Here is a 14565-nt window from a genome sequence, read left to right on the forward strand (position 1 = left end):
AGGATATCTGGAATAGGACAACCACCTAGTAATAACATACACTCACAGACCAAAGTTTTTGTTGTAATGAATCCTTGTAAACTGAAGTGGAAACAAGCACCTGAGCAAGAAATGTAATTGTACTTCAAAGTTCAAATGCTCAGTTGTTTGCAAAATTTGAATAATATTTGAAATATCATATGATTCCAAATATTTTTTTAGTTTGTCTACCCTAAATTTTGCCAAGTTAACCATTTAAACTATTTTTTCTATCAAATAACTTCAGCTTACATTTTTCTAGGACAAACTTAAAATACGGGGAATGGGATATGCTGTGCGTTCTCTCTTTCCACGAGCCTTTTCAACCTAAAGTAGGGGTAGTCCTGGACCATGATACAATATTGAAAATTTTGGTTCGATAATCTCGATTTTAAGAATATAATATTATTATCGTATCATTATTTGAAAATTTTTAAGTTCAATTTTGATTTTCTACATAGGGTAAGTCGATAATCATAGTTTGTTTGAATTCGACCTACATATACTGTTATAATAGAGAAATATGTCTTAGCTTTACAAGAAACTTCTCAATTATAACATAGCAAAACCTTACACATACAAAAATATTTAAAAGAAAGTAAAAACACTTATTTTCTTTAATTGATTATACAAAAAAAAAGAAAAAGACATTCCAATCGGTCCCACCGTGGGTGCCTTTGTATGTTATTACGGTTAAGCTAGAAAATCCAGGCTAAAGTTTTTAAAGTGCATGTTAAGCCTTGTTCCCTATCCCGGCATGTGAAGTATATATGTATATGCATTTGTTTATGTGCATTGGTTTTGAATGATTTTGAATTGTTGATCATGACATTTTATCCTTATCCCTGAGTTACATGCTAGCGTTCACCCTGCTAACCATCTTTGAATGTTGTATCCCCACATAATGTAGGAACTGGTTATTCTTCTACTTCTCCTGCTTAGTGATTAGGATTTTGGTATTAGCTTGTGAAATGACATTGAAGTGGTGAGCTTCCATACATCAAAAGTCTATATTTCATGAAGGTCTCTTATGTCTTAGACTATTTAGACTTGTTTAGCTATAGTCGGGGCCATGTCCCGACACTTTATTGATTTTTAGTTTTGGTAGACGATTTCTTTGAACTACTGTGGATATTGGGTAGTGTCGATCGATTGTTTGGATGGTCATTGATCGTCGGTTATGGACTTTTTTCGAATTTCCTTAAGCTTGTTGCATGTTATCTTGTTATGTGTTTGAAATTCATCTGACATTAAGGAATGTTATGATTGGTTTGGTTAGGTGCAGGGGGTGATCTTCGGTTCACGCGAGACTTCAGATACCTGTCATGATCAAGCATTAGTTTGGGTCGTGATAGGTTAATAACCACCTGGGATGCCTTAACCAATCTTAGGTCTCCTATGATTACCTCTATGCTCGGTTTGGGCCCCAGATAATTTTGATTTCTTTTGGGATGAATTTTATACAACTTAGAAGAATTGGGAGAAACGTCATCATGAAGTCTTCACCTTTGCTTTGTTAGGTACCTTAGTATTCCCATTAAATGAAAGGTGTGTCAATATCCATCTACAATCAGTGGTGATGGCCTTATTCAAGAAAGGGCAAGATGTTACAATTGTACCTGTTATCTTAGAAGAAGTATATAAGGCTATGACTGAAGTAAAATAGGATGCGATTTTTCCAGAGAAGTAACCTAGTATTGCAACTATGGATGATGAATCATTTGCACACTCCTTCTTTGATTAAATTGGATGTGGTTGACCATTGTTTTCCCAATCGAGTGGAAGCCATGGAACAGAGAATGCACTTTGATAAATTCTCATTGCCTGTAGGAGTCAATGCGTGGATTGAATTTCTCAAATCAAGAACTCTTGACAACATCCTTTGAACCTATCTGTGGCTCCATCTGAAAGAAAAATCTTGGTTAGATGTCGCATGCAACTTCTTCTAGTTTTAATAGGGCTCAACTATACTAGACCATACACCCCGAGTAGGGTGATGCACCAATTGGGTAGATTGCAAGGTGTTCCACCAATAATGGATCTTCAAAAAGATATCGAGTACTTTAAGGACCAAGCCTTAGGTGAGAGAAAATATGAGCAGTTTTGGTGTAACGCAACAAAGATAGGTGTAGATGCTCTCATAGAAGGTTTGAATAATCTGGGGTATACTTAGAGATATGAGATTTGGCTACAATCCATACCTTAAGGTATCAGTAGGCCATTACCGGCACAACTTAGAGGGAGGATACGGGAAATAACTATAGTTGATGACAATCAAGATGAAGATGCGAGGGATAAAATTGCGTTATTGAGAGTTTGGTTATCAAGTTTGGTTACAACTGTGGAAGAGTACCAAAAAAATCTTTTTAGGTGTACTCTATAAGAGGCAAGGACACACGCTAGAGGATTCTTTCCGAATATTAAAGTCTCGTTACAGGATATGTTACAAAGTTTGAGTTCAAGTGGGAGAGCGAGAACTTCACAGCCAGGTCCTTCACAAATAGGTCTATCACAGCTGGGGTCATCACGTGGAAAACAGTTTGAAGGGGCGTTTCTTATCTTTTGCTTGGTTAGAGTCCTTTGTTTTTTGTCGTTCTTATGTCTTTGTAGGTTGGTAGTAAGTTTGTTTTAGTATTGAAGTTGTCATTATTAATGTTACACACGTTGGTCCATTACAACCGGGGTCATCACATGACATAGCAGTTTGAAGGGCATTTTCTATACCTTCACAGACAGGTCCATCTTAGCTGGGGTCATCACATGGCACAACAGTTTGAAGGGGCATTTCCTATCTTTTGCTTGGTTCGAGTCCTTTGTTTTTTTCGTCGTTGTTATGTCTTTGTAGGTTGGTATTAAGTTTGTTTTACTATTGAAGTTGTCATTATTGATGTTACACACGTTGTTTTGCCAGTCTAGAGTGTTGTTTGGTTTTTATGTGATTGTTATCAAAGTTGTTTTAGTCTTGGGGTCTGTTTTGGTTATTTCTTCTATGAAAAAAAAATCTCTCTAGTTATGTTTCGTTGGTCTTTCTTTTTGCTTGTTCTTTGTTCTTAAGTTTTGATTTTTTTAAAAAAAATCTTTTGTTTCTGTGGTATTTATGCATAATTCTCTAACTACGCAAGATTTGATTCATGTGCAACATGATACGTAGGCAACCCAATGGTAGGTTCGATCTAATTATTTTTTTCTTTCATTTCCTTCTCAATTTTCTTCTTTTGAATAAAGTAAAAGCCAGGAAGAATGATAAAAAGAGTAAAATAATGAGATAAGAAACAAAATGAAGAGTGAGGGAAGAAAAAAGAAGGGAAAAAGATTGATGAAAAGAAAAAAGATAGAGGGCGAAAAATAGAGAAGAGCGAAGTGCAAGTGGGGTATAAGAGGCAGGATTGGGATGATGTCAATAACAGTGTTACCATCAAAACCATGTAGAAATGCGAATAAAACTAGGTGCTTAGCATACAATGTGATTACCATATCTTTTGTGTGACCTAACCCAACAAGTCTTGTCTTTGATAAGAACGTTCTTTCAGATAAAAGTGTTTGGTTTGTGAAACTCTGTCTAGTCATCCTTATTTCACCAGGTCTAAAGCAAAGCTTGTTATGGCTAACAAAGAGGCAGAAACATCTCTCAATGACCTAATTTAGAGTCCCAGGGAAGGGGGTTCGGACCTGAATAAAGAGATAATGAGGCTCAAACAACAATTAGAAGAAATGCACTGAGCATGGGCTAGTGGCATGCCCCCCTTCATTCCCTACTGATGATCTCAAAAATACTTCCAATTACTTGTCACTTTCTCAGGCGTAGTTTTTTGTTACAACTGATACACCACAGCATGCACCAGGATTCACTCCGCATCAATTCCATCCCAGTACTTCTAATGTGCTATTTGCAGTTCCTCAACAAAGGCCTACCGCCCATCCAACGTCGCCCACTGACCCTATGTTCTTGACTCCACCACCTCCTGAATCTCCTACTTTGGTTGTTCTTCCAACAATCATACTCCGTCAATCTGCTAGTGAATCGATGTCTAGGATTCCTGATGATCAGCATTACGCTCTGGAGTTTACCTCTAAGTTGAATAATCTGTACTATTACAATCAGCCTCATGCATTTCCTTTTGATCCAGAGAAGCCCGTCGTGATAGAAGAATAGGAATACGTGGCATAAAAATTGAAGAGTAGGGAATAGGCCATCAAAAACTTGAAGGGACTCAAGATTTATACATGTTCCAAAGTATTAATCTCCCTCTTGGTTTTAAGATGTCAATGTTTGAGAAATACGATGGGCACGGGGATTCAGTGGCACATTTGAGGCGTTATTGTAACCAACTAAAGGGCACCGGAGGGAAGAAAGAATTTCTCATGGCTTATTTCGGAGAAAGTCTATCAAGTCTAGCTTCTGATAGGATTGTTGATCAAGACATCGATAAGTGGCACAATTGGGATAATCTGGCTAATGAATTCGTGCAATAATTCCAATACAATATGGAGTTAATTCCCAATGAGAAATCCCTAAATAACATGAAGAAAAAGAGTACTGAAAGTTTTAGGGAGTATGTAATAAGAGCTTTGCTGCATTGGATTGGGTAATGCGCTAATTCCAATACAAGATAGCGTGAGCAGGACACTAGGGTGAAATTGCTAATGAAAGAGAGTAAAATGGTAAAGGTTTTACTCTAGTCACAAGATGAAACCTATTTTCAACACTTGTGCTTTCGGTAATGGGTAAACCGTTTGTTGAAGTAATCAAAATGGGAGAAATGATAGAAGATGGAATTAGGACCGAGCAAATAGTGAGATTTGCTGCATTAAAGGTTGCTACGTAAGAAATTAAAAGTGGTTTAGGGACTTTCGGAGGAAAGAATAAAAAGGAAGAGGTAGTTACTATTGTAGCTGGTCCACCTGTATATCCAAAAAGACCATCTCGTTATTACCCTACACTTCAAGCCCAAGTCTATCCCCAAGCTCCATATAATCACTTCCAATTTTACTACCCTCCACAAAACCCATTATACTCCATTTCACCACCTCCATACCTAGTATATAACGTACAATCAAATGTTTAAACCTCTTCTTACCCATAATGGCGTGTGCCAACTCATCAAAATCATCCTCCGGCTCCAAACTTACCAAAACCTTTCTAAATACAATTTCGACCTAGGCCTGAGTAGAATAAAGAAAAGTCAGTTAAGAATAATTTTATATCTATGAGGGAGTCATACACTAGTTTGTTTCAGAGACTGAGAGCATTGTGTCTTGAGCCCAATTTAAGGAAAACTCTTAAATTTACCTCCACGAAATCTTAATTATTGTCTGATATGTGAGTATTGTTTTGATATACCGGGGCATAATATAGAGAAGTGATAGTATTTAAAGAAAGCAATTCAGGATATGATTGACACAAATCAAATTATGGCGCAAGCCCCAAAGGTTCCAAACATCAATAAAAATCCACTATGGGTCCATGTTGAAATGAATATATTGGAATTGATATATGATGGTAAAGAGGCTATAATGTCTTACAAGTCTATCATTATGATCCCAACTAATGAGGAGAAATTGGTGAATGTTGCAGATTCGATGAAAGCAATGTCATTGAGTCAAAAAGAGATAGTAGAAGAGAAAATTTGAGAAAATAAGAAGAAACCAGTGTCAACTATAAAAGAAAGTGGAGAAACTATTGGTCTGAGTTAGGGTAAACCAAATTTAATGGTAGTAGGAGCTCCAAACAAGCCTATTTTAACTGTGAAAAGTGTACTTGCAATGCCTAGTATCATTAAGTCAGTGACACAACTCCCATTGGTCGACACTAAAAAGGTCCCTTGAAATTATAAGCAGTCTATGATTACTTATCAATGAAAGAAAATTATGGATGAAGCAACAAAAAAGGGGTTTGACTAATTCAGGAAGATGTTTTATTATGGAAGGATTGAGAAAGACTAAATCAATTATGAATAGACAATCGTCTCTCAAAAAGCATGTCATTGAGGAAGAAGCTGAAGAGTTCTTGCAAAAGATGAAATTGCCAGAATACTTAATTATAGATTTGTTAAGGAAGACTTCAACTCAAATATCCCTTCTCTCTTTGATATTGCATTCTGATGAACATCGTAATGTTATACTAAATATGTTGAATGGCGCTTATATCCCTAGAGAAATCACGGTGAATTAGTTGGAGAAAATTATTGGAAAGAATTTTGAGATAATCAAGATTAGCTTTTCTGATGATAAATTGCCGGTAGAAGGGACGGGGCATAACATGGTCTTTACATTACTATGAAGTGTGACTATTTTTATGTCACTCGTGCATAATCGATGGGAGTTATGGTGCTGATATTTGTCCTCTATCTACTTTACAGAAGTTGAATATCAGTATCGAAAGGACCCAACCCAACAATGTATGTGTCATAGATTTTGATGGATCAAAAATAAATTCCATTAGTGATATAAAACTAATGCTGACTATAGGGCCTGTTAAATTTGTCATTGAATTTCAAGTATTAAATATCGATGCCCCCTACAATTTTTTATAGAGAAAACCATGGGTTCACAAAGTTGGGGTAGTCGTATCTACATTGCATCAGATGATCAAGTTTGAACACGACAAGTAAGAGGTGATTGTTCATGGTGAAGGGGATTTGACTTTTCCATGCCCTTTATTAAAGAAAATAATGCAAAGGAGACATTGGTTTATCAATCTTTTGTTGTAGTGTTTATGGATCATATATTTGAAGGACATGTTATGCTAGGACCACAGTTATCTCCTACTTCCATCATGATGGTCAATGAGATGCTGAAATATGGTTTTGAGCTAGGAAAGGGTTTAAGAGTGTTTTCATGGTATAGTTCATCCAATATGCCCACGTGAGAGCCCTAATACTTTTGGTTTAGGATTCAAACCTATAACTGAAGATTGGAAAAAGACCAAGAAGCAAAATAAGGAAACATGGTTACTTCCTCGTCCAGTTCCACTACTCAATAAGTATTTTGTCAAAACTGGTGTCATCAAGACCATATAAGAGGTGGAAGATGAGTTAGTTGATGGTTTCCAGAACCTGTTCATTGAAGTTGGTATGGTTGAGATGGGAGAAGGTACCACTAAGGTAGAGGTGTATTTCATAGGTCCTGATCCATCTCAGCAATTGGGAAGTCACTCATCTCTCCATCAGGAGGGAGTTTTAGTAGTTTGTTTTTCTTTCTGTCTATTCGAGTTATTTTAGGGTTGTAATTTGGGATATATCTTGTTTATGTTCCTATTTTTGTTTATGTCTAAATTTTAATAAAATGCAATGTCCTTTTTGTTTTTGTGTCTAATTTATTTTGTTTGTCTTTTCTTTATATAGTTCTCTTCATGCCGTTTCTAGTGATATGACATATATGTGAAATTTTCAACCTGAACTTAAAATCCAATCTAATCAAGATATAATGAAGCAAGAGGTAGAATACGATGAAGAAGAGGCATTGAAAGAAATAAGCAAAGATTTGAAACAATTTAAAGACAAGTTCAATCCCAATTTGAATGAAACTGAGTCAATTAATCTTGGAGATCAAAGAGATGTTAGGGTAACTAAAATAAGTGTACATGCTTCGCCATAATTCAAGCATTAATTAATTATATAGAAATTTTTTCATGGTCTTATGATGATATGCCTAGTTTAAGCACTGAGTTAGTGACCCATAAGGTAATACCTGACCCTGCATTCCCTCCTGTCAAATAGAAGTTGGGAAAATTTAAAACAGATATAAGCATGAAAATTAAAGAGGAAATCATAAAGTATCTTGAAGCCAAAGTCATTCGAGTGGCTTCTTACCCTACTTGGTTGTCCAATATTGTTCCTGTCCCAAAGAAAGATAGCAAGATTCGGGTATGTGTTGATTATCGTGAATTGAATAAAGCAAGCCCGAAAGATGATTTTCTGCCACCCAATATCCATATTTTGTTAGATAATTATGCTAAATATGAGGTTACATTATTTGTGGATTATTATGCTGGGTACCACCAAATCATTATGGATAATGATGACACAGAAAAAATATCTTTTATCACACCGTGGGGGACTTATTATTATAGAGTGATGTAGTTTGGTTTAAAAATGCTGGAGCAACATACATGAGGAAAATGACCACTATATTTCATGATATGATGCATAAGAAAACTGAAGTCTATTTAGATGATGTGATTATTAAGTCAAAAAATCAGGCTAACCATGTTAAAGATCTAAGAAAGTTCTTTGAGATGCTTTGGAGGTATAATATCAAACTCAATCCGATAAAATATGTATTTGGAGTCCCGTCTGGAAAGCTTTGGGGTTTATAGTCAGTATTCGAGGTATTGAATTGGATTCTTCAAAGTTCAAGGCTATTCAGGATTCGGCGCCACCTAAGAATAGAACAAAGGTAATGAGTTTTCTTGGTAGATTGAAATATATAAGTAGGTTTATTGCTCAACACACAACCACTTGTAAATCTATTTTTAAGTTGTTGAATAAAACTACTGCGGCTGAATGGACTGAGGAATGCCAGGAGGTATTTGACAAAATTAAAAGATATCTATCAAATCCACCTGTGTTGGTGCCACCTGAGCCTAGTAGGCCTTTGATTTTGTACTTATCGGTTATAAAAAATTCCTTTGATTACGTATTATGTCAATATGATGTCATGGTCAAAGAGGAGCAAGCCATCTATTATCTTAGCAACAAGTTCACAACATATGAAGCCATATATTGTGCCCGAAGTTTGGTAGCAAAGAAGTTAAAGTATAATATTTACTTCTACACCACTTACCCCATCTCCCGCATGTATTCTTTGAAGTATGTCTTCAAAAGCCTATGCAAATAGATCAATTTTCAAAGTGGAAAATATTGCTTACTAAGTTTGACATTGTATATGTGACTCAAACTGCCATGAAAGATAAAGCTTTGACAGACCATCTTGCTGAGAATCCAATTGATGAAGAGCAGGAACCTTTGAATACATATTTTCCTGCTGTAGAAGTATTGTGTATTGATAAAGTCACCATAGATGCTGATCCAAGTTGAAAGCTTTTCTTTGTTGGAGTCGTGAACATAAAAGGAGTTGGGATAGGTGCAGTTATTATCTTTGAATCGAGGCAACATTATCCGGTAACAACACAACTTTGGTTTATTGTACCAACAATATGGTAGAATATGAAGCTTGCATTCTAGGGTTGAGATTAACTATTGACATAGGATTTTAAGAATTATTAGTGTTGGGGGATTCAGACTTGCTTGTCCATCAGATTCAACGCGGTTGGGAGATGCATGATTTAAAGCTCATACCGTACCGACAATGCTTGCAAGATTTGTGTCTGTAGCTCATGTTGGTGAAGTTTAGGCATATTAAAAGAATTCACAGTGAGATTGCTAATGCTTTAGGCACTTTATCTTTAATGTTCCAACATCCTGATAAGGCTTACATCGATCCATTGCATATATAGAGTCATGGTCAACAAGCTTATTGTAATACAGTTGAAGAGAAACTTGATGGAGAGCCTTGATTCTTTGACATCAAATAATATATTAAGTCGGGAGAATATCCAACATATGCCACCAGTGATAAAAAATGGACTATTAGACATTTGGCTAGTGGATTTTTCTTAAGTGAAAGAATTTTGTACAAGAAACCCCATGATCTAGGACTCTTGAGGTGCGTAGATGCTAAATAAGCTTCGACAATTATGATTGAAATACATTCTAGAGTATGTGGTCCACATATGAACGGTTATGTCTTGTCAAAGAAGATTCTTCCAGCGGGTTATTATTGGCTTACTATAGAAAAATATTCTATTCATTTTGTTCGAAAATCTCATCAATGTCAGGTATACGGTGATTTGATACATTCTTCTCTTGCTGAGTTACACACAATGTCTGCTCCATGGCCTTTTATTGCTTGGGGATGGACATGATTGGACCAATTAAATCAAAAATTTCAAATAGGAATAGATTCATTTTGGTAGCCATTGATTATTTTATAAAGTGGGTTGAAACGGCAGCTTTCAAGTCAATAACAAAGAAAGCGGTAGTAGATTTTGTTCATGCTAACATTACTTGTTAGATTTGGCATTCCAAAGGTGATCATTACAGATAATTCTATCAATATCAATAGTCATTTGATGCAAGAGGTATGCCAACAATTTAACATTGCACATCAAAATTCCACTCCATATCGTCCGAAGGAAGATGGCACCGTAGAAGCTGTCAACAAGAATATCAAGAAGATAATGCAGAAAATGGTACAAGGGTATAGAAAATGGCATGAGAAGTTGCCTTTGCATTGTTAGATTATTGTACAACTGTTCGCACTTCAACAAGGATAACTCCATATTTATTAGTGTACGGACGTGGTTATACCTATAGAAGTTGAAATTGTGCCTCTCTGAGTCATTCTAAAAGCAGAGATTGAAGATAATCAATGGGTCAAAACCCAATTGAAGCAGTTGAGTTTGATTGATTAGAAAAGGGTGACATCAGTATGTCATGGCTAATTGTATCAAAAGGGAATGGCTCGAGCATATAACAGAAAGGTATGTCCAGGGGTTTCAAAGTTGGTCAATTAGTATTGAAGTGCATCATCCCTCATTAGATTGAAGCTAAAGGTACGTTTTTCCCAAATTGGCAAGGGCACTTCATTGTGAAGAAAGTGTTGTCCAATGGAGCTTTATATTTGACATATGTAGAAGGCAAAACGACATAAATGGATGTCAATGCTAATGCAATTAAAAGATATTATATATGATCTTTATCCTTCATTAGTTCTATTGTATGTGTAGTACTTGCATTTTAAAAGGTTGATATGATGAAGACATTTTATTCCGCTATACCAATATTGTGTCTCCTTTCTTCACCCTTTTGAGCTTTGATCTTATTTTCTTTCTTTCATATCCCTCTTTTAAAATAAAAAATAGAGTCAGAAAAAAATAAAAGTGTAAAAAAAAGAGTTAAAAGAGTACGAAAAATCATCAATATAGAAAAGAAAATAACAAAAAATCAAGAAAATCAAACCAAAACAAAGAGCAAGTTGCTGGAACTACGTTTGACCTGATTCTCTTCTCTCGGGGGTGAATTACGTAGGCAGCCCTGTTGACACCTAATTTTTGCCCCTACAACTAAGTTTAATTTCAAGTTTCTTCGATTTAAATAAAATTACAACATTTATTTTATTTGAATAAAAATTTTTCAAAGTATTTATCTGGGTGATTTTGTCATTTTAAGTAATGATTATATATTTTGTATTTGCATATATGAAATCATGTAATTTTTTTATTTAAATAATTATTTTATGAAAAAATAAATTTTAATCAAGGGTTATTTTGAAAATTGATTCAAATGATTAAAATCTTGATTTTAATATAATTTCTTTTCAAAATAATTTATTTGAAAAATATTTGTTTGATTTTATTTAATCAAGAAGCTCGAGATCAAATTGGTTGTTAATTTATTTCAAATATTATTTTAATTTAGTCAATTTATTTAATTGGACCTTAATTGAAATCAATTCGGCCATAATAGCAATGCAATTGGTCAATAAAATTTTAATTAGGCTATGATTTAAATATAATTGTCTAAATTTTCATTGACTGACTATTTAATAAATAGTCTAAATTCTTAAATCCCTAATTTCAATCCCAAAAAATAATTTAAATCCTTAAAAAACCCAAATTTGGGTCAACTGTGCAGCCCAACAACATCAGATGACTCAACCCACCACCAACCCACCCTTTTACCCTTAGCCAGCCCAACAAAACAAATAACCACATCCTCTCCCAACCCAGATCAAAACCCCAGCCGCCCCAATCCATCTCACACTGACTCGGCCCAATCTCAGCTTTCTCTTTTCTTCAATAAAACAACGACAAAAACACAACAACAAAAATACACACCACTTCATACAGTAAAGCAACGACAACCCCAACAACCAAAAATTTCAACAACGACAAAACCCATTTACAACGTAGACAACAACAATTTCAACAGCTTCAGCGTGTAAACCCGATTCCAACCCGTATTCGATGGTGACTCGGCCTGCAAACACTAAAAATTCAGCCAAACAACGATCCTTAAATCATGAAAAACTCTTCACTCTCCATATTATCTCTGAATTTTGCAGACCTAGAACCATCGTTGTTGACTTTTGGCTCAAGATTGTATGTCTCCAACTCCAAAATCCAATCTGAATTAGAAGATGTCAATTCTAGTCCAAATTTTAGGGATATGTCTTCCCTATTTTGGAGATGAAAACCATTTTTTTGATCTATAAATAGACGTTGAGGGGAAGAAGGAAAAGGGGAATTCTTTGGGGGAAAATTGAGGATTCGGGAGGAGCACTCTTCTAACCCTACGTAACCAAAGAATTCAAGGAGAAATTCCCTTGAAACATTCAATCCTGATAAAAATTTAATCTCCGACGAATTCGTTTAAACTCCAGAGTATTGGCAGTGGGTTCCGGTAATGGTGAAACCCTTTTTATTTAAGCTCATTTGTCCCGATTAGCTTCCCGAAAAAAGGTAAACACCTCACCTCGTTTAATTTTTCTTTTGTCGTAGCAATTTTCTTTATTAGCGCATAAATTTTTGATAGTATAGTAATGAATGCTAGGATTATTTGCTGTAGAAGCCTCGAAGGCCATAGGTTTTTTGTAATGAAGATTATGACTCTATCTTATAGAAATTTTTGTTAAAGCTTGAGTATTGTTCTGATTTGTGTTCCTAGCTAAAAGTCTTGCCATTTAATCTTTAGTTCGTTGTTTAGTTTAGCGTCATTTGGTATTCTATCCATCATTTCCTTCTAGCCTAATATTGATCATCACAGTGCTTAAATTCATGTTCTTATTGTGGTTGTAGAACACTGTCTAGTTTGGATGTTTTCTTGTTGAGTTCATTGTTAGCTTAATCTTGTAAATGAGGACTGCTGCTTGAGTTTCTTTAGTCCTCAGTGCTAAGAAAATGACAAGAGTTAGTCCATGGTAAGCCCAAATGTTCGATGACTTCTCAAAGACCATTTCAGTTTTTGTTAGCCTATTTTGTGGTTGTCCAGAGAATGGCATGACCATGCATTTTTTTTCAGTTTATTTGATCATGCCTCCTTGTAATAACAATAAGTTCAAGTTTTGTTGTTTGGGTATAAGTTAAGTTTGAAACTATCTCCTTGTCTTTCATGATCAAAAGAACCATTCTTAAAAACATATTCGATTCAATATCAAAACAAGTTTTAATTCAGATTTCCAGAAAGCTTACTTATATGTTCCTCATATGTAAATTATCTCAATGCTGGAATTTTTTCCACGTTTTAAGGATTTTTGTTCCAAATGAAAGATTGAATCTACCGAAAAATAGCAAAAAGTGATGTTCAAGATTGTTCTTTCTTAGTTTTCAATCGATTTGTGGACTTATTTGCATTGCTTCATTTTTAAGGTAGTAAGTAACCCTCCCATTCTCTTTCTTTACTTGTGAAGTTAAAAGCTTTGCTTGCATTTGAGTCTTCTAAAAGCAGGATGCTCAAATAATAGATTTTTTTAGCTGCGGGATTACCTTTTAAACTTTGTTCATCTGTATATCCATCACTCTCTTTTATATTTGATAAAGTGTAACCATAGTTGTTGCCGTGGTTCATGTACTCTTGTCATTTGCCTATGTTCCAGAATGTTTATTTTGTTCTTTAATCGATCGAGTAAGATATATATTAATTCTTTTCTTTTTTCCACTTTGCTACATATGAATTTTGGGTCCGTTCCCTCCAACCTATCTTTGCATCTACGAGACCAAGTCCCAAACCTTTAGAGTTGAGCTCCATGCCAAGGTCCCAAAAATGGACCAAAAGACAAGAAACAAGGCGATATACGCCAATATACATTAATATACAAGGGATATACAGTGAAGAGGGGGAGTGAAGGTGTATAGGTAGAAGAATACTATAATATATGCATATATGACTGATATACAATCGGATATACATCAGATATACAAAAACGTAGGGGTAAATAGCTGCAGTATACTACTGGTATACATGAAAAAATGTATTGAAAATCGATGGAGCTTAGGCCCAAAATCTTGGCAACCCATTAATGGTCCAAAAGGGCCCAATTTTAACTCATTCTTTATTTCCTATTCTTACTTATTTGTATTTACTTGAATACTCCAACTAATTAATCTAGATAAATCCCCTAAGGCGTTACCATTTTATTTTATCACGGCTTTTAGTCAATTCGCAATTTTCTCACCTAATTCATCTCATCTAAATGAATTAAAGTGGTTCTTTTGATATTTCTTTCTTAAACTAATCTTAAAAGGAAAAATTGTTAAGCAATTTAATTTAAAATGACATTTGTTCTGTTCATACGACTAATAGCCTACTTGGGTGAAAATAATCTCCTTCAAACTAGGAAATCTATTTCCTCATAAATTCTAACTTTCCATAATTAATAAGATACTTTTAATATGATATTTCCTTAACATTCTCCAAAGGTGTTATTTATAGCAAATCAATCTTTTTTATAATAATAATAATAATAATAATAATAATAATAATAATA

Source organism: Capsicum annuum, chromosome 6, assembly GCF_002878395.1.
Source record: "Capsicum annuum cultivar UCD-10X-F1 chromosome 6, UCD10Xv1.1, whole genome shotgun sequence".
Lineage (NCBI taxonomy): Eukaryota > Viridiplantae > Streptophyta > Magnoliopsida > Solanales > Solanaceae > Capsicum > Capsicum annuum.